This window comes from Taudactylus pleione, unplaced genomic scaffold, assembly GCF_031769625.1.
Source record: "Taudactylus pleione unplaced genomic scaffold, aTauple2 ptg000652l, whole genome shotgun sequence".
Lineage (NCBI taxonomy): Eukaryota > Metazoa > Chordata > Amphibia > Anura > Myobatrachidae > Taudactylus > Taudactylus pleione.
The window spans coordinates 850,979-873,149 of NW_028285054.1; the positions used below are offsets into that span (position 1 = coordinate 850,979).

Consider the following 22,171-nt stretch of genomic DNA (forward strand, 5'->3'; position numbering starts at 1 on the left):
TTCTGTGGCAAATATTGCACTAAAACCCCCTGACAGCATGAAAAGTAAAGTAATCATGGTGCATGTGGTCCCCTCATTAGTGAAGTGATTCACTGCAGATCTGTGTTATTAAATGTTCAGTCTCTTTAGTGTCTCCTCCGTCCTATAAACACAGAATGGTATTTTCTTTATTACTCCTCAGAGTCCCATCCATCGGATCAGATTTGTACCTCAAAGAATACAATTTATTGAGTGCTGGAGTTTTCAGCATCACCGATGACAATTACGTGTCAGTGGCTGAAGATCGCGCCGCGGCTGAGGTGAGGAAAACACTTTATGTTTATGGTGTAAAAGAACGCAATAATATATGAGTGTGTCAGTAACCGTGACACGCACTGATGTATGCGCTGGCTGTATGTGTGAGAAATGACCGGACAAAGTTGTCCACTGGGGACGTCACAAATTATCAGTCGTCCAGATGAAATTTAATTTAACCCCTTTGACTACACTGATCAATAGCTTGATATACTGTATAATAATCTTGAAGCTTGCGCTTCTATCACTAAGTTACAAACAAACGTCTGTGAATTTGATAATAGTAAAATCTATTGTTCAAAATTTGGTGGTAACCATGTAAAGGCTGATCTATTTCAGACTGTATTCACAAATCTTCACATTAGGGGCTTATTTAAATGTATCGACAATATAAACCCGGGAATTATCATCCGTTATCACCACTAGTTGCAGCGATGATTTACAGGATTCATTTACCAAAATATTCCTGCCAGGGCAGCACTTACGAAAGGCGGCTGTTCCAACGAAGAGCTTATAGTATAGTGGGTTCTGTCCCGGCAACACCTGTTGCACATATGTGGTCATGTAGCCTAAAGGCAGAAAAATTATTGCAGGCCACCATCCCCCCATAGAAACTATGGGAACGTCCACTACTGAGCAGTAGTTTGGTTAAAGCAGGAGACACACTTCATAAAATATACTGGTAGGTTAATTGGCTCCCAACAAAAATTAACCCTAGTGTGTAAGTGTGTGAACATGTGATAGGGAATGTACAGTGCATCTGGAAAGTATTCACAACGCTTCAATTTTTCCACATTTTGTTATGTTACAGCCTTATTCCAAAATGGAATAAATTAATTTTTGTCCTCAAAATTCCCCATAATGACAACGTGTAAAAAGTTTTTTTGAGATTTTTGCAAATTTAATTAAAAAAAAACACTAAGAAATCACATATACATAAAAATTCACGGTCCTTGCCATGAAGCTCAAAATTGACCTCAGGTACATCCTGTTTCCACTGATCATCCTTGAGATGTTCCTACAGCTTAATTGGAGTCCACCTGTGGTAAATTCAGTTGATTGAACATGATTTTGAAAGGCATACACCTGTCTATATAAGGATATAAGGTCCCACACTTGACAGTGCATGTCAGAGCACAAACCAAGCATGAAGTCCAAGGAATTGTCTGTAGACCTCCGAGACAGGATTGTCTTGAGGCACAAATCTGGGGAAGGGTACAGAAAAATTTCTGCTGCTTTGAAGGTCCCAATGAGCACAGTGGCCTCCATCATCCATAAATGGAAGAAGTTCGGAACCACCAGGACTCTTCCTAGAGTTGGCCGGCCGTCTAAACTGAGCGATTGGGGGAGAAGGGCCCTAGTCAGGGAGGTGACCAAGAACCCGATGGTCACTCTGTCAGAGCTACAGCATTCTTCTGTGGAGAGAGGAGAACCTTCCAGAAGGACAACCATCTCTGCAGCAATCCACCAATCAGGCCTGTATATTAGAGTGGCCAGACAGAAGCCACTCCTTAGTAAAAAGCACATGGCAGCCCACCTGGAGTTTGCCAAAATGCACCTAAAGGACTCTCTGGTCTGATGAGACTGCAGAATGTTTGTGTGTGCACTATATTAATAACTGGTTATAATAAATAATAATAATGCTGGTAATAGCTTTAATGACTTCCAGCTATAAGATCACTTTGCTGCTTTGTCAATAAAATTATGTTAGACGTTTGTATATAAAAACTTATGTTAAATGGTTTATATTTATAGTAAGAAGTGACATAGCTTCCTATGGTTTCTGACCTTACCAATAGCCAGTAAAGACCGCAATGATCCTATCTGTTATGCACATCTGCCATCTTTATGACACAGTACCACCTTGGACCAAGGTGGTACATGTACCACCTTGGGACATGAGGTCTGTAGGAGGGTGTGAAGGAAGCCCCGGCATGGCGGCCAGCCTGGATCCCAGGGATTCAGTTCCTGCCAGCCAGCACTGCATGGCATAGGGATGGCCATCAACCATCGATGATTCATAATAATCGATTGTTTATTGCCAATGTCAAATGTTTTTCACATCGAAGGGGGAGAACATAGGGCCTGATTCAGACCCACTCGCGAGCGGCTGTCCGCTCGCAAGTGGGTCGATGTTATGGACTGAGCATGCGCACGACGGAGGGAGCTCCGTCGTGCGCATGCGCCAGACGCGACGAGCGAAGGAAAGTCCTTCGCTCGTTGTGTCCGATCAAAGGGGGCGTGCTGTCAATGTTGATTGACAGCACGCCCCCTTTGGTGGGCGTGCCGGGGGCGTGCCTCCCTGACGGGGGCGTTCCCACGGGAATGCCTCCCGTCAGAAGCCGGCCCACTGACATCACTAGTGATGTCAGTGGGAGTGATTTTGGCTCTGATAGAGCCAAAATCACTCCGGAGCTTGCGGTTGAAAACCTCAACCGCAGGCTCCGGCTCGCAATTTCGATGGTCGCGATGGTCACGACCATCGCGACCATCACAATGCACGCTCGTATAGCCTGTGGGTGGTGACCCACAGCTATACGAGCGTCCAGGAGGATGCTCCATGAAAATGGAGGCCGGCCCTCATTCAGAGCGTGCGCTCTGCTCAGAGCGTACGGCTCTGAATGAGGGCCATAGATGGCAAAGCATAACCGAATAGTTTTAGGTTTTTTTTACATGGTGCCGAGACATGGAGTATAACACCATCCCCCGACACCCTCAAAGCCACGCCCCCCGGTTCTGATTGGCCCATGGGCCAGTCAGACATAGAACAGGGATGACCATCGGTTGGTGAAACTATCGATGGTCATCCATTGCATAGTTGGTTACCATCAATGGCCACTTGCTATTTTTTCCAATCGATGGTTACCATACCAATGGCCATCCCTAGTCCGGCAGCGTCCATGAGTTCCCACCTCCTCTCCCCACGAACTCAATGGTGGGCCTGAACCAGCAGGCCCAACCAATCATAGCAGCACATTTTGGAAATGGCTCTGGGAGCGAGCCAATCCTGGCTCTCCATGGTGCAGATCCAAGATGCCCATGGCATGCCAAACGCTGATCTCTGCATCCATGTCCCGCCTCTGGAAACCCTGGTAAGAGCCTAAACAGGCCGACCAACCCACAAGGTGAAGATTGAATAGCAGATGCCCAACAGAAGAGGAGTCGGTGAAGACACCAGAAGACTTGGTGGAACAGTGGACTATGCAAAAGAGCTTAAGAAGGCCACTGCTGCCCAGGTAAAGACCAGCACCAAGGACGCTGTAAGCTCTGAAGCAGTGAGGGCTGGCCCATCTCGGTTGAACATGGCCGGAAACCCTGAGGCAGCTGGGATTGGCCCTTGTGAAAGATCCTGGCTGAACCAGGATTGGCTTGTGAACTTTGCAATAGTTATGGTTGCTGGGTGGATTTATAGTGGGACAATCATAGTGCACCCCACCACCACCTAAAAGCAGGGGCAAGGGTGCTGGAAGGCAGAGTGGCATTCATACCTCCGAACATTTAAAAGTGCAAAACAGGGACAAAATAAACTTTGCCTCCAATCCACTCCCACTTTCCGATTATGGGGTCCATGAATCAGGATTAACGGCAAGTGTAATTTATCTGAGGCAGGACTATAAGGAGGCAACAGAGCTGAGAAAGCTAGCTCAGATAGTAGATTGCAGTGGAATGGGGGGCAGCAGAAGTCTACATTTCTGGTTTCTATCTTGATGCTGGGGGTGTCTCTAGCTCTTCTGGAGCTGCCCCCATCCTCTCTCTACATTGTTTAGAGAGTGTTTAAAGCAGCAGTGAGCGTGACCTCCCATTCTTTCCCCTCCTGTGAGGCAATGCCACCCACGGGTAGGATGGCAGGACGTTGCCTGAAAAGCGGGACTGTACCACCAAAATTGGGATGTTGGAAGGTATGCAAATGATGATGTGTGTGAGGCAGCAGATGGGTGCCATTTTATTTGCAGCCCTGGCACTCAGAATAGGCCCCCCAGTGTGCCTGCAGCTCCCCCACCCCTAAACTGTCAGCAGTGCCAACTTCCGGGTAATATCTTCAGAAAGATGGCAACAAATAAATTGATATCAGTCAGTAACAGCGCTACTTAGCTTCTTTTTTTATAAAATAGATCCCGAACAGACTGTCATGATGCATGCAAGTTAGTGACACTGCAAATGTTACATATTATACTGCTAGCAGCGCGTTCACATAACGTTATTGGTTGGCGTAAATATAAACCCACATGGGTGATATATTTTTCAATAAGTGGTTCCTGCAGCTGGTGATTATGATTACACTGTGAAAAGTTACAATATAAAGTTCCGTTTGTGCCATCCCCCTGAGATGCTCACAGTAGTCTCTTCACGTCTTATGTATCAGTGTCACGTATTAGGCCCTGACCTTCATCAGGCCCTGCCCTGACCTTCATCTTAGCAGACACTTTTCTGTACAATAATATTTTGATTCTGTGAAGTGTTAACTCCTTCAACAGCGTACAGTGTGTTTACCCCATGCTTACACTACAAAGCAGGCAATAAGCCATATGTGACTATTGATGCTGGGGACCTGTAGTGGTACATGATTCCAACCAGGGAGATTCTGAAGGGAAGGTCCAAGGGGCTAGTGCTGGAGTAAGCACGATCTGCCCCCAATGGCTCCGCCTTCTGCTTCTCAAAGCCGCAATTCATGCCATCGTTCAGCAGGGGGCATGGCTATGATGATATAAGGGAAGATTTGTCAGACCTTTTAAAGATGACAAGTGTCCATAGCTAATCAATCAGCTTCTAGGAATCATTTTATAGAATGTGCTAGGTAATTAATAGCCAGAATCCACTTGTCCTCTTTAGAAAGTTTGACACATCCCATAATTTTATATGAATCATGTCTTCAGTCCTGTTATATTTATTAGTATGTCTCTAAACATCTACTAAAATCCATATTTGAAATTTGCTGATAGGAATAGTTAAGCTAAAATTAATTGATCAGTGATAACCTGACAGTCCATTAAACTCTGTTAAAAAGTACTAGCTCCCAACTCCACTACAGGACAAAAAGCTAATACTACAGTCATTTAAGCTGTTGTGACATCACTGATCAGTTCAGTGCAGTACATTTCTGCAGAGCAAGTCTGCAAATCTGCTTGCCTGCTCAGCAATACATATACAGCATATTATACACTAGCAGAAGTACACGGCGTTGCCCGGTTTTAAATCTTCAAGTTATTAAGTTTTATTATATGATGTCATCCAAATCCATCCAGTGGAAGGCCCAGAACAGGCTCCATGGGTCAAATTTCTGACTCCGCTTTGAGGTCCGACCGGGACCCCAACCACTCATTAAGCATCCCAGACCGATTACCACCCCACTGTGAAGTATTCATCCAAATCCAACCAGTGGAAGGCTCAGAACAGGCTCCCCGGTCAATGTTCTGCCCAGCCTATACCAACAGGAGGTCCGACCGGGACCCTAATCCCCCTAAAACCTGGTCAGGATCCAATTGGACCAGCTTGCGATGGTTTCATCCCAATTGTTGGAGGGGTGTCTGAATGCATAACTGGACAGACAGACAAATAAACAAACAGACCAATGAATTTTATATCTAAAATACATTTATGTCAAATGGTGGCTACTTAATCTTCAAATGTTATCAAAGGAGGATTTAAGTTTCAGGCCACCCCTAGGTACAATATTAATGGCTGACCCACCTCCAATTTAGCTAACTGTCATCTCACAGGCTGGGTTTGAAAAATGACAGTTGGGAGCTGATTGGCTGGTACCTTATCACTTTTCTCTCTGTCTCCTAACACTGCTTAGTAAATAGACCCCAAAATGCCTGTCAGACAGGCATTTTATCTGACAGCCTGATATCGTGGCCCATTGGTGAAACTACCATAGGTGCAAGGGGTGCAGCTGCTATGGGGCCCAGAGCTATGGGGGGCCCATCTTCTTTTTGTCAAAGTTACATGTGTTATGTATATTTTTCACCATTGGGTGGTACATTGGGGCCCTTACAAACTTTTGCTATGGAGCCTGTTTAAATATCTAGTTACGCCCCTGCCATGGCCATATACTGTAAGATATCTAACAGTGTATGAGCCACGATATCTACTCTCCTCCCCAGGGGAAGAGACATTTCCCCGTTCCTTCCCTGCCCTATGCGGCTGACTTTTACTTAGAAAATATTGCATTGAATGGGCGACCGATCTATATTTTCAGAGTGGTCGCTCGCATACACTGTACAATTATCTGACCGATCCGCCGATGTCTGACCAATCGGCCAGATAATTGTATAGTGTATGTCCAGTATTACTAATAATTTGTCCACTAGATGGGTCGATTTTGTCACGATCCATAGGTAAAATTAAGTGTTTGCCTGTACAGGCTTAGCAGATTATTGCAGCTACTGTACCTGATAAAATGAATAGAATGCAGATATACAAAAGAATTATGTTCTCTGTGGAAACTAATTTATGCCAAGAATTGTATGAAACATTTATAGAAAAAGCAGAATAACAAAATATCACTTATAAATAGGTATATTTTATGTTATAAATAGTGTATTATCAAAGTCCATTGGTCTACTGTACTAATTAGTACCTTTTTAACACACGCTACTATAACGCAAAGTGAAATACATTACTATTGTCACTGTTACTGAAGAGAAATATGCAAGCATGCAATCTAACTGACACTGAGTCTCATTCAGACCCGGTCACAAGCGCTGAGTGTTCGCAACCGGGTCGATGCTAAGGCCTTGGCCGCTGCGCGTGCGCAAGCCCCGGAGCGAGAGAGAAATTCTCTCGCTCTGGAGCTCACTGCAAAAGGGGCAGCTGTCAATGTTGATCGACAGCTCGCCCCGTTTTGTAGGCAGGGTGGGGGAGGTGGCTACACAAACGGAGGCGTTCTTGACGGAACGCCTGCCGTTTTGTGGGCGGCCGCACTGACATCAGCAGTGATGTCAGTGGGGAGTTTCCTGCTCGATCAGAACAGAAAGCTCCCTGGGGCTTGCAGTTGCCGAGACCTAACCTTAGGGTCTTGTCGCAAGCCCCGATGGTCGCGATGGTCTTGACCATCGCGACCATCACCCTGGTCGGTCGCTAAAGCTGTGGGTGGTAACCCACAGCTTAGCTAGCGACCAGGAGGCCGCATTTGAAAACTGAAGCGACCGCTCTCATTCAGATCAGGGGGAGAAAAATTCAGCTATTCATTCCAAAAGTTTTATACTAAAAAAAAAAAAGAAAGAAAGAAAATAAATAATGTAAGCAGAGTATTTAAATGAACGTTTATTTGCAAAATAAAAATGATAGGCGAACAAGTAATGCTGATTTGAGGTATGGTTAATGAAAAATAAAATAAAATACTTCATAGCTGCAGGTCAAGCTGCAAGATGGAATTATACACTGATATTATAGTATAAGTTGGCTGAGCTTTCCTGGAAATTGCTGACACTAGAGTCTAATATTGTATTTACATACATGTGGAGAATTTTTACCTCAAATCTCATCAAATATACTTCCTGTTTGACTACACATGCGCGGCAGCCATTGACGGAGAAGGTTCCTATGGAAACCTCTAGCGGCTAGCTATGCGATATGTAGCCCGTAGGATACAGCGGCTTACGCCATCTTCAGCTTCGCACTCCAGAACTGGCAGCATCAAATCCTTCATAGAAGCCTATGGGGCTTGCGGCTGCTGGCATAAATGGATGGACAGGTGCACATATTGGAGATATTTGCTGCAATCCCTCCCTTATACATTCAGGGGATACAAAATATTTGTGGGTATCCCCCAAAAACATGTGTTTTCGGGGAATAAGCCACAAATATTTAATAATAATTAGCCACATAATGCTAATATAGCAACGCTATTATGTTGGAAGCTTGGCAGTGTCTCACAAATTGAAGAATGGGCAAGCTCACCATCTGCTGACCACATGTGGTACTGCAGCAGCTGTGCATATAGCTTACCAGAATTGGTGGTGATAGCTCCACAACAAAGTTGTTTTGCAATATCTGTCAAAGAAAAGGAACAATAGGATGCCATTTATGGAAAGAGGGAATATCAGATCATAGGTGTCCTGATTTTCTGCTCCATAATCATAGGACAACATATTCAGCCACCACTAGCTGAATCTAGACTGTTTCTTAGGACACCTGGGTATAGTGGGTGCTTGAAGCAGAGGGGGAAGGTGATGCCCAAATGGTATTGACCTAGGGTTGCAGGAACTTCCGTAACAGTCCTGCCTACATTTATTACATCATAGAAATGAAAAGAATGCAAATATCTCATTGTAATTACCCATTTTTTTATTATTACAATTGTTTTGCAATGGAGTGTAATTTGATCTGGGAGTATCAACATTCATTTCAAAATGCTGTTTATTTTTAATTTACAGCATGACATTAGCTATAGAGTACCTTTTTTGTTTAACATTTAATATTCATGTACAAACTGGTGTGTGTCTATATATATATATATATATATATAGTAATGTATCACTAAAGGACAATCACTATTTTTAAGTCCACTCCATTCAGGGACTTAGAGCTCCACAAAAGATAGGGGGAGATGTAGTAAGCCTGGGAATGAGATAAAGTTGAGACAGATAAAGTACCAACCAATCAGCTCCTGTCAGTTTACAGGCTATGTTTGAAAAATGACAGTTAGCAGCTGATTGGTTAGTACTTTATCTCTCTCCAAGGCTTAGTACTGTACATCTCCCCCAGAGAGACATACGTTGCATAACTCTGATCTAAAGCATTTCATGATCTGAGCCCAGTTATACCATAAATAAAATTATATAAAACCTACAATTTGATGGCAGTAAAGAAGTATAGGGATGGCCATCGGTTTGGTAAACAACAATGGCGATTTAGCAAGGGCCATCGATGGATGACCATCAATGGTTTCACCAATCAATGCTCATCCCTGTTCTCTGACTGCCTGTCCCGTTATCAATCAGAACCTGGGGGCGGTGCTTCGCTACTGTCTGAGGCGGAGCTAAGCTCTGTGTCCCAGGTGCTTACAAAAAAAAAAATCTATTCGGTTATGCTTTACCATTGATGGAGGGAAACCATCTGGTTCTCCCCCATCAATGCTAAAAGCATTCAACATCGGCCATAAACCATCAATGTTTATGGATCATCGATGGTCGATGGCCATCCCTATAAAGAAGCTACATATAATTTGCTATTTATTTGTGTTTGTTTGTTTAATGTAATTTTTTTATTTGTTTTGTGATTTTGGGACCACTGTTCTCCTATTCTTCCATTATTTGACACCACTTCTGTGGTATAAATAGCGCTTTAAAAACAGTTGTTTAGATTAGTAGCGGAGGCAGCCATTTTGTTGGCCGAGCTAACACTCATGAGCAAATAGACTATCAATGCACCAGGAACCAGCAGCTCATGAACGTTAATCTGGCAGTGCCTCAGACTCAGAGATGTCACATTGCTAGCAAATTTGTAGGTTGCCTTTTGGCTCAGGTGACACAGGTTCACTTTAAATGAAAACATTTTTTAAAAAAGAATGTTACACAGAGAAAATATAGTTACTAAATGCCAACCCTTTGGCTGTCAGACTACATTCCTGAGTTCTGGCAAGAAACAGCTCGAAACTATTCACATTTGCAAAAACACCCATGTCCTTCAGACAAATAGAGAAGGGCTGCTCGTGCCCCACAGAGAGAAGCCATTATTCTTTCCCGGAAGAGGTGGTGGGACGCTCTCCCTAGTGTCCATGGACTGAAGAGATTGTCCTCCTGGCCAAGTGGTCCTAAACATTTCACAATTTCGATAGAGAACTGTTGAACTGTTAAGAACCACTGAGCCAGGTAGACGCTGAGGCAGGAGTGCAGCTTCCAGGAAATGCAGGGGAGGAGACCTTCTCCACCCTCTGTGTGTAATGCGGGCCAGCAGCATTCACATGGGTGACACACCTAGGACAGAATAGATCATGTCAGTAATAAACACTGATTTAATTACACCTTGGGAAACATGGAGATACAAGTCACATCAACCCTCTAATCAATCACTCTGGACTTAAGTCCCTAGTGAGGAAACATAATAAAACAAAGTGATTATTCACATGCAGCTGTATTGTATAGTTATGTATGAATATCAAACATTAAATGGATGCACGCCTTATTAATGTATGTACGCTCTTCAGACATACAGAGGCTACAAGGAAGTCTGCAGGTTTTAGGAAATCCCTGTGTGATACGCTAAAAGCGGAAGCACACGTAAACCCAGACAGGGCTACAGACGTTAGTTATTTGCCCCCACAGACATTGCCAGACCCTGTGTCGCTGGGAGGGGGCTTTTGTGTACAATCGCCATATATTTATTAAAATATATATATATATATATATATATAGCGCCAGTATATTCTGTAGCGTATTAAACTTGAGGATCAAACTCAGCAATAGAACAAGACTGGGTAATAAATAACAGACAGACAGACAGAAGGGGTTATAACTATAAGTAACTTAGTTCTACACATTCAAGTATTATTATTGTATTATTATATGTCCCAATGCAGGTAATTGGAATGAACAGTCAGAATTAAATCCAGAATATAAAGCCAGAAACCCAGTACTATCATTAATTAGTATTATAGTTATAGTTGGTCAATATGAGAAAAAAAAACAGAGGCAGAAAAAAACATCTAGGGATTAATGTTTAAACCAATGGATCTGTCACAGAAATGAGTTACAGGTGGATACAGGACAGATGGAGCGTCTCCCACCGGATAATGGGCCCGATTCTGATTTTCCTATTTAGTTTCTAGCTGCTACATCCCAGCCTCCGTTAATTAGCTAGTGACAAAGGCCTGCTTCAAAAAATATGCCATTGGCAGCTCTTATACGAATGCTAAGAGACGTCACATCTGCGCTACACACATAGAAATCTGTCAGCTGTCTTGTGCAATGCCGGATATATCAGCTGTATATAGGTAACAGTCTGCAGAATTGCCCACATTGTCATGCAGATATGTCCCTTATGCTGGAGCATCTCCTGCTATAAGATCCACCTGTTACATGATGCAAAGGCCAGGGCCCTTTCTGATATGAGAACAAGGGTGTATTAAGAGCTCTCAATTCCCATCACTAGTGTCAGTAAAACACCCCATGTCAGTAATGGTGTACCCCTCATCCTCTACTATCCAATACCACTTCCTCCATTAATTCCCTAAGAAGAAAGACCTGGATAGTAAAGGCCTAGTGTCTGCAGAAGTAGTAGAAGCCACCGTAGATCATTTCTCTGTGCCCTAGGCATGTGCCTAGATTGCCTACTTAGAATCCACAGCCCTGCATGTGCAGTAAGCTGAGGCATTGTCTGACAACCGCTGCCATTAGCTGTCAGCCAGAAAGTCTGGCATCAGACACAAATCCATAGCGGGCAAAATAATACATAACAGAAGGCGACATCGGAATCAAGGTGCAATGGTCACGGCAAATCCTTAGGAATTGAAGTAGAGGTTAATGGTCATACACATGTTACAGTTTGCGGTTTCTATCTGCCGAATGAGCAGGTGCCTGCCAAAGCCCCCTAGCTATTTTAACAGCTTCACTGGGACAATGTATTGCTCCAACCAGTAGGTGACATAGGCTGTTTCTATAACATGTCAAGGTCATAAGAAGACAATTCCTGGCCGCAGAGCCTCCCTACTCACCTGAGTGCACTCTTCTCGGCTGTACAATGAGATCTTCTGAGCTCCACAACAACAAGGGCACTCCTTATATATGCAACTATCTCCTACCCAGTCATACCTATACAATCACAGAGGAATGCAAACCTTGTCTGACACGACCAGTTTTTCCAGGCAACTTTTTTTTTTTTTGGGTGTTTAACAACCATCTGAAGACTGAGCCAAACGTCAGCAGGCACAGTCAAACCTGTTCCATGTACTTTCTTCCCTTTAGAAAAATAATTGCCTAGCAGGTTTTTTTTTTTTTTTTTTTAAAGAATCTGGAGGTGGCTTAAAATGGGAGTGAGAGACTCCACCCAGGTGTAACTCTCGCAGTAGCTATTAACGCCACACTAAAGGACCTGTGATTTTATTATGCAAGTTTGCTGGATGTGCCCGGGTGCTGTAGGCAGGGCTGGTTTATCAATGAATCACAGCATTAGAGACACCCTGGCAGAATTGCAGTAAACGCCTCATTAGGTATAGTGTGACTTCTTCATTCAGCCAGTGTGTTATCCTAGGAATGGGATTGCTATTGTGTTAGGTGATTGTGGGTTCAGACGTCTTTCTGCAGAATAAAGTATTCTTGTATCGCGGGGTATCTGAAACCTGGGTCGCAATTTATGACCTCCAATTTATTATTATTATTATTATTGTCATTATTATTATTATATTTTTTATTATCATTATTATTATAATAATTATTATCATTATTATTACTATTTTTATTATTATCATTATTATTATTTTTATTATATTTATTATTATTATAAATAATAATAATAATTTCACGGATATAGCACTTTTCTCCCAATAGAACTCAAAGCACGTTGCAGACCTTCCAACCATCTCAATTTTGGCGAGGCATTTCCACTTTTCGGGCACTGTCCTGCCGTTCCACTGTGGCCCACGGTGAGGGTAAGGTCGGGACTTCTCCCTCATTCACTTGCTGCTCTGCCCAGCAGAACAGCAGTAAATGGATGCTGTGCGCCCCCATACCCAGAGGCCACATCCCAATGTCCTGCTCCCCTCCTCCCTAATATTGGGAGGAACTCATTACATTTCAGAATAAAAACACAAGATAAAAAAATATATATATTACGGATTAACAGAAAGCAGAGAGCTAAGCTATGGGTATTATGGGCAGGATGTATCATGGACCGCATATTGCATGCAATATATCCCGCCACTTATCACATGCATGGTGGCGTTTGTAAATGCTGTATGCATGAATAAAATTGCCATTATAAATGCAAATAACAGCTTTTCTGATAAGAGCCCTCCTTTGCGTTGTGAGAACTTCCGGGACTCAGGAATCCTACTGTGCATGCAAATGTGTAAGAGGGATATCCTTCCAATCCCACTCAGGAGAATGCTGCAGAAAGAAGCCCACAGGCATCTATAGGCAACACCATCTATAGACGTTTTTGCATTCTGCAGCTTGATACATATGGGGAATGCAGCAATCCTCTGAAAACGGCAGTTTTCAAAGTTTTGATCGCATTTTCCCCTTAGTTCATACGGCCCTATGAATGGAGAGGGCAGACCCACATTAAGTGGCATTTTATGTTTATTATCACAGTGATACTAACGAATATGCCACTAGTAATCAACATTACTTTCCTCTCTGGCGAGGTCCAGCGACAATCCCCCTCCTCAGCGGCGTCCGCCGCTCTGTTGCTGGTGGCCTATCAGTGCCAGCAATAGGTTGCTGTGTCATGCACATTACTCTTTCACCCAGCGGGGACCCAGCAGTGCCTGGAAGGCTTGACTCATCTATAGATGGCGTAAGCCAGTGGTCGCCAACTTTAATTGGGATGTGAGCTACTCGAGAAAAATTAAACCTCCTGAAGAGCTACTAACATTTTTGAAAAAGAATAAATAAAATCTGGCTGATAACCGAAAAGTAAAAATCATTTAATGAAAATGGGTTGGAGACCACTGACGTAAGTGATGCAGTGACATACAGCTGTAATCTTATATTACCGCTGTTTGTTAAATACTGAAGGGTGGACATGACCTATTTAGCGAGTGCTAAAGCGGTTATGTCCCATTGATAAATGGGGCCCTTTGTCCCATGGGGCTCTGGGCAACATAATGACTTGTGCCCCTTCCAACCTCCGTTTGCACCCCTCAAGAAACTGGGTAAAAACAATCATATAAAATAAACAATAATACATATTATAATTCAGATGTTCCTCAAAAATTTTAGTAGCAATTGCTTACCATTTATAGAACAGACATTGGCCCTCATTCAGAGCCGTTCGCTATTTGCGGTCGTTCGTTTAAAAACAAGGGGTGGCTATTCAAATGATCCGTACGCACATTGTAGTCTGTTCACACCTCTAAGTCTGAACGAGCGAGCAAAACATACGCTCGTTTATTTGTTAAAAACGCCCCCTGGCCGCTCGCATCCTACGTCATGTCCGCTATTTATTAGATTAATCGAGTACATCGACCAGCGTATGAACTGCTCGCTATTCTTGTGGTTGGTGTTTGCTACCACAAATTTGCGAGCAGTTCTGGCTATAAAATAACCCAGTGACGTGAACAATGACGCTGCTGTTTTAAATATACACACCCATAAAACGCCCGTTTTGACCTTTAAGCACGCCTGCGTTCGGATCTCCACTCCCCATTTTCAAGCACCTTCCCCTGTTACCACCCACATACGCCTCATTCTGTCATTCAAAATAGCAGGCACTCGCTATATTGCGTACCAACGATTTTTGGCCGCACTGACTGGTTCGCGCATGCGTACTAAAAACCGTACGCATGCGCAGATGTGCAAACATCGCTCGGAACGAGCGTACTGCCGCTAACGAGCGGCTCTGAATGAGGGCCATTATTCCTACAAGACACCTTGACAAAGACGCCAGAACAGCGTTGAAACGCGTAGGTGATTCCCCTGCCAAGATTTCCTGATTGCTGCAGAGATCTACTAAAGGACACATTGCCATTTACAGCCACTTTTAAGCATGGATGCTTTCAGGCTATTACCCCTTGATTAAACCTACAGGTTTATTTCCACCTGTCGCTTCACTGAAAAGCCGGTTACACCATCTGCTGACTAGCCCACGTGACTTTTTCTCCTGCATTTGGACATTCTTACCAGCGTTTTATTACTCCTCTACTTCGGGATCTCTGCTGGGTGAATTCATCTTTAACCTCACAGAGACCCGTCATTCCTGCAGAAACTACACGGAGATCCAGGCTCCCGCAATAAGGTTGAGCCCTAGTAGTGACACCGTGAACCCCGCTGCTCCAACAGAGGACATTTACAAACTACGGCACATCTACGTATCCCCCCCTGCTATCAACGGGGGTGGCTACGAGGATTTCAGTGTCCCCAATCAGGACAAATTCTGCTGGTTCAGGAGATTCACGGAGATCCAGGCTCCCTTCAATTAGGTTTGAGCCTTCAGTGACATCGGGATTAATACTCATTTTGCTCCTAAGGATTCTGGCTGTCAGTGCTATCCAAATCCTTTTCCTAGAAGTATACTTCTTCAATTTTCCGATTGGCTGGCAAGTATATCTATATACCTTTTGAACTTGTTTTTAAATACACCAGAAACCACACAGACTCTAAGTGAGCCGCAAGACTGTATACTCTGCAACAATTTGTGTTTTTAATGTTTATTTTAAAACATGTACTAATAGAAGCATAATATATGTTTTGATACATTTTTGACAATAAATATTATATAAAACTAACGAACCTGTTACATTGTTTACACAACCTGATTTTTCCAGCTGCTTCTTCTATTTCATTATTCCTACAAGAGTCTTGTTTTATTTTTTAGAATAGTGTATTTTTTCTTTTCAAAAACATATGGACAAAAATAATTGCCACCCCTAAAAAAATATTTTAAATAAAAGCAAAAGAAATTTGCATATTAGTGCAATAACTGTTTTTATTGCTCTAAGGGCCTGATTTCGAGATTTACGCAATGCAAATATTTACACAGACCATGTTATTGTTTGCCATTGCATACGCACGAATGCCGCACTGCGCATGCTGAGTGATTGTACGCTTGTACACAGGATTCACTTGCAAAGTGAGTAACAGGAAGTTAATGTTTGGGGGAGGTAGTGGTAGGTGGCTATGCAAATGCAGGTATGTCGGGACCGTTTCATGGGCGTGCATAAATTAGCCATTGCGATCTGCTTTGCAGCATGAGAGCTCTCTGCGTGTCAGGAGAACCGCAGTGTATGAGGCAGTTCGGTCATGACTTAGAAGCTGCGTGGCTGCCCGATCTGCATCGACAGTACCGACGTTTACACTGTTGTCCGTCGTTGGACGGATATGATAAGGCAGCAGTGGGCATCCCTAAGCTCAGGTACGCTTTGTAAGGCTTTAGCATATTTTTAATTTATAAATAGACCTCTGCGCTTGATAATATATATAGAGAGAGGAGCTGCATGAAATGATTCATACACTTCACAAATTGGCTATAAACAATTTTAATAACTAATAAAATAAATTATAATTCATTGACCGGTCAAATAAAATCACAATAACAACTTATAATACATACACAAATATATAGAGAGAAAGCAACGTTGCAAATTTTATATTAATAAAAACATTTAGCTTAAATAACAGCATTATGTTTAACTAGGATTGGTTCAAGGAGGTAGATCATAAACCATCCAAAAAGATTTTTCAAAGTCCAAAAAATGTAAGAAATAAAAAAAGGGGGGATAGTTTCAAATCATCCACATCTGCAGTAGTTGTGATAATAAGCAATATCCAAAGTGTATCCAAGTTACAGCTCACAGTCACACTTTTAATTAATAAACATTGTAACAAGCTCCATAGAACTCCATACCGGCACTTGAATGTTACCGATTCCTTGTAGAGTCCCCCGCAAAGATTCCACGGTGGGTCTATGTAGCTGAGACGGAGTGGCGGGGGGGTGGGGGGGAGGCGGTAAGAGACACAACCTCCTTAGGAGAGATATAGTGTACGGTGGCTAACCTTGCATGGGTATAATTCCTTCCAGCTGTATCTCAATCCCAGTCTCAACTCCTGCGCTTCAAATGTCCAGAAAATGTCCGTCTAACATCTCTCAAGTCTTCCAAATACTGCAGGTAGGTGTTAGAAGTATCCCAAGTGGGTCCAATGTTGTCCTCTAACCGGTTTCGCTCCACACCATGGTGGCTGTAGCAAAAAAAATTTTTATCCTATTTTAGTAACTGCGATCCGTAAGAGATTGCAGTTGCAATTGCATTAGCATAAATTTCGGAATCAGGCCCCTAGTCTCCAGGATCTCTATTGCTGGCTATGACCATTTCCTGTTTCCTTGGGGTAGAAATATGAGGGTACAGGTACACAAATGTCAAACCCTTTATCATCCATCAACATGGCTAAAACCAAAGAGCTGGCAACTCTAATGAGACAGAAGCTTGTGGACTTGCACAGGAAATTGAACATTTTGGCCATGCACTGAATACAAAGAAAAGTACCTGGTACCCAATGATCCTTTTGGGCTGTTTTGCTGTTGGTGACCCAGGGGCTCTTGTGAAAATCAATGGCATAATGAGCTCCATACCATTCTAGGCAATCTGTCTCTGCTAGAGGGCTGAAACGGTATGTAGTCAGGAAGCCGGCGGTTAAAATTCCGACCGCCGGCTTCCCGACAGTGAAATTCCGGCAAGGGACTAATGATAGGCGTCTAAATACCGACGCCTATCATTAGCCCCACGCCGAAATCTCGACGCCCAGCACACCGATTGTAGGTAAGCCAGGCATCGGGAGCGGACAACCGCGTGGGGAAGGGTTAGGGTCTCCCGGGGGGACGACTTAGAGTTAGCCACCCCCCCGGGAGGGTTAGGGTTAGGCTACGGGAAGGGGGTTTAAGGTCAGGCACCCACGGGGGGAGGTTAGGGCTAGGCACCCCCCTGGGAGGTTTAAGTTTAGGGTGTGGGGAGGGGGGGTTAGGTTTAGGCACCCCTGGAGGGAGGTTAGGGTTAGGCACTATGGGGGAGGGAGTCTGGCGGTAATACATACCGATTCCGCTGAAACTTGGCCATTGGACCTTTCAGCAAGATAATGACAATGTATTTGGGCCGATCAGATAAGGTATCATTGTTTAATATAATGTACTGGCATTTTATAGTGTATGTGTGGTGTATTAATTAAAATCTCTGTAATACTACCCCATAGGTGGTACCAGTCATTTATTATGTGTGAAATTTGACTCAAAATGTGCTAATATTGAGCATCTAATATACAATAGAACTATGTTCTGATGGCATTAGTTGGACTACACAAGAATTTTCTCATGCTCAGTATTAGAAATGTACTGAAATAATTAATATTGATTACAATACAACTATTATTAATTGTAGGAGTTTATTAGAGGGGGGGTGGTGGTAAAGGTTGCATTAATACCTGACACCTGACTACATGTACCTTCCTAGGAGCTGTGAGTTTATAAGAAAAACAATGGGTGAGATTTACTATCACCAAAACGTGCTCAGACAGACAGATAGATCCTGACCATAGATCTGCTTCCACAGACTGGGCAGGATGATAAAACAGATTATGTGGGGGCTATCAGTTCAGTTGACCGATCCTGTGTATGTATATATATATATATATATGTATATAGCCATCATCTACTGGCCAATGGCAATGATTTGATTAGATGTTGACTGAAACTATTCTTTAGGATTCCCATTAGTTTGATCAGTATAGTTCTCTATAGTGTAGTGTTGAGTATAGTACTCTATAGTGTAATGCTGGGTACACACTGGCCGACATATCGGCTTTTCCACTGAATGGCCGATGTATATCGTGTGTGTTTCGGCCAGTGTGTACCAGTGATATGTCTGTGAATGATGTCGTTCACACATATCACGTTGGCTGTGCTGCACAGCTGATACCCAGTGTATCTGCAGATATATTGGGTCATCATGCTGTGTCTATGGGTGTCCAGCTGACCGCCCGTACACTTACAGCTCAACTGGGCAGGAGCATGTAAATACCCGCCCAGTTGTGACATCAGCCACGATGAATCGGGCAGTCTGTATGCATACTGTATGTTATGATATATCAGTGTGGTGTGTACCCACCTTTAGCTAGATAGCAAAATCATTCAGTTTATATTACATTTTGTTGAGTTTGTTGAGATATTCCAGTTTAGCCCAGTGGCAAATGCCCACAGGCTGCCCTGTAATAACAGTAATGGAGTAATCATCCATGGTCAGTTACCAGAATTTAGCCTCTGAGCTAAAATATGTCCATCCTCAGAATATAGCCACATTTCTGTTTACTTGGGAGTAGATATTAGGTTTTTTTTTAAATAAACATCCATTATAAGCATTCCAACCTTATCATTAGCACATTAACTACTCTTTACTAACAATATTCCCTCATATAACACATCTAATGCTGTAGTTGCTTGTTCAGAAGGCACTGATACGTGGATTAGATTAGTCATTTAGGACAATTTATGCTGTTCTGAGTTTTTGGAACCTATATTAGCACAGGTCACAAATCATCCTGGGAGATGCCTGAATGTAAAATGTTTATGTATATGAAACTCAGGATGCCTTAGTGGGTGTATTGCAAACACACCCTAGGTTAATGCTCACACGCCTAGGTTATATGATGAAACAGTCTAAGCATTCAGAAGCCTTAACCACGAGGATATGTGGTTATCTCTGCGTATCCCCACCCAGAGCGAAGCCTCATCTCAAACTGGAGAGAACTACATTTGAAATAGGCTTCTGTAAGTTTATCCGAATGGAGTTTTCTGGGTTTTAGTAGAAGATATTTGACACCTTTTTGACAACATTTGCCCCATGCGCGAAAATATTTTCCGTCACAATTGCATGAAAACTTTACATCAATGTGTTACACACTTTTACACAAGGACCTATTAATCATTTAACTAACAACCAGCACCCAACGTCGTAGACGAGCATTTATTCCTGGCACAGCCCCCTGCATCTCATACCACCTTACTCTATGTCACCACATTCCCCTGCATCACAACACAACCCCCTGCTTCTCACTCCTGCCCCCTGCATCTCACCAGTGTCACCACTACTACAGATGGCTGTGGCCAGGCCCGCCAAGAGCCGCGGCGGGCCCGGGTAACAGAGGGCATGGCCTAGTCGTGGGAGGCTGGGCCACGCCCCCTTCCCAGGAAAAAAAAAGTTGCGCTGGGGAGGGGGGGGCGCACTGAGCCCCCTCAGTCCGACTCAAAGCCAGGGGGGGGGCGCGATCAGTGTGATCGCTCCCCCCCACAGGCATCAGAGACTGCTGTGGCTGTTGCTCAGCAGCCACAAGCAGTCTCCCACTGCAGCTCAGCACACGCTGTGTGCTGGACTGCTGTGAGGGAGGGGGGCGGCGCCTGACCCAGGCCCCTACCAGGCCCCTCAGGAAGCCCAGGCCCGGGTAATCTGTACCTGCTCCCCTCCCCCTCTCGGCTCCCCTGGCTGTGGTACGGCTACTGGGATGTGCTGGGAAGGGCAGGAGAATCATGGATGAGAGATATGTATTGCAGCTACCGTAAGCATTATCAGCAGCATGTCATCGGGGCTGGGGCACCTGTGCATATTTCCGCCGCCTCCATGCACACACCTCCTCGGCTGCCAAACATTAAGCAATTTCCTCTTTGCACAATGTACCCTGTATTTCCTGGGCTTCCTGTTGAGCTTCCTCATCGTGGTGCCCCTGTCCGAAACAGCACTGATTTCCATGGGAGGTGCCTCCTGTTCAGCGAGGGCGTGTGGCTGATCGTGAACATAATGCTGGAGAGAGAGCACTTCACAGTGCAGGTTCAGCATACGGATGAACATCGGAATCCGGCGGTTACTAACCATCAATATTTTTGTTCCGATGCTAGCGGTCCGATGTTTGCCATCATTGAATAGAAATCATTTGATGGTGTTCCGATGGTTGGTTGTTTTGTTTTTAATTCCTGATAGCTATGCCTCCCCTGGCTCCTTCCTGGCTACGGTGTCTGCATCAGGGCATCTTCATGGGTTTGTTGGAGGCTGTCTCTCATTCTCTGTCTGCCTCAGACGTGACCCTGCTCAGTCCCTGACTCCGTCCCCCTTCTAGGCTGCTGCTAAGCAACAGGGCACATTGCTATCTCCGATTGATTGTTTCTTCTGGCGTCGGTATTTCATCCGGCGGCAGTATATACAGATTCCTGCAGACAGAGGGCCTGATTCACTACGGATCGCTATTCTGCTTATATGCACGCAATGCAGTTGCTAATATCAGCAGTGACATGTAAATGTGTGCATTTGCATTGCGATCGCAGCCTGACATAAGGGCGCCCACTTCCCCTTACTCACATCCGTATACTTGGCCAACATAGAGAAACAATCGGTAACATTGAGTAACATCGGACAGTTAATGAAGCCCAGACCTTAATCAGGAATTGCTTACTTCAGGGCATGCTATGAGGCCTCAGGCTGCGTCTGGTATGGCAGTGGATAATTTATGTACGCCATGTAATGGTGTTGAAAAGCACTGGCACACCCTCCGTCACCACCCACAAACGGCACTTCCTGCCAATCACTCTGCCATGGGTCTGCGTATCCTCTATGATTGCTGTCCCGATCGCAGTGGCTAGTTTGCGCACTGTAATGCATAGGAATGCAGAGTTCGCAACAATCAACTGAGTGCATGCATATAAGCATCTGCGTTCCTTGCTGAATCAGGCCCAGAGTCCACTCCACTGCCCAGTCCAGAAGGCAGCACTAGTCAGCAGCACACTCCAGGCAACAGGACAGCCTCTGCCCTCACTACAGTGACAGTCCTCCTCACCCAGCCTTGCAGCTTGCAGCCAGGGTTTATCACACCACACAGCAGGCAGCGCAGCACTGGTACCTGGCAATGGCACCAGCGACAGGGGCGTATCTACCGATTGGCCAGGATGGCACTCGCAAGGGGTGCTGACCAAAGGGGAGGCGCCGTCTGGCAGTGTCACCAGCAGCCAAGGGGTGGACTACCCCCGCTAGTCCCCCGGCCCCACAAGTGTAGGGCAGACCGCAGTGAGAGCGATCTGCTCTACATCGTTTACAAATGCACAGCCACCAGCACTGTATAGGGGGGACTATTACTGGGGGCACTGTATAGGGGGGACTACTACTGGGGACACTGTATAGGGGGGATTACTACTGGGCAGGGTTGCCTACCCTCCCGATGTGGACAGGAGCCTCCCGATAAACGGGTGC

At 44.3% G+C, this 22,171-nt stretch overlaps 1 long non-coding RNA gene across 2 annotated transcripts in view; it reads left to right on the plus strand.

Annotated features, from left to right (window-relative positions):
* LOC148478451 (uncharacterized) overlaps positions 1-22,171 on the plus strand; it is a 77,827-nt gene that overhangs the window by 26,479 nt on the left and 29,177 nt on the right. For both annotated transcript variants that reach the window (XR_015872025.1, XR_015872024.1), the window contains one exon: positions 182-299. This is a non-coding gene — a long non-coding RNA (uncharacterized LOC148478451). The remainder of the gene's footprint in view (positions 1-181; positions 300-22,171) is intronic.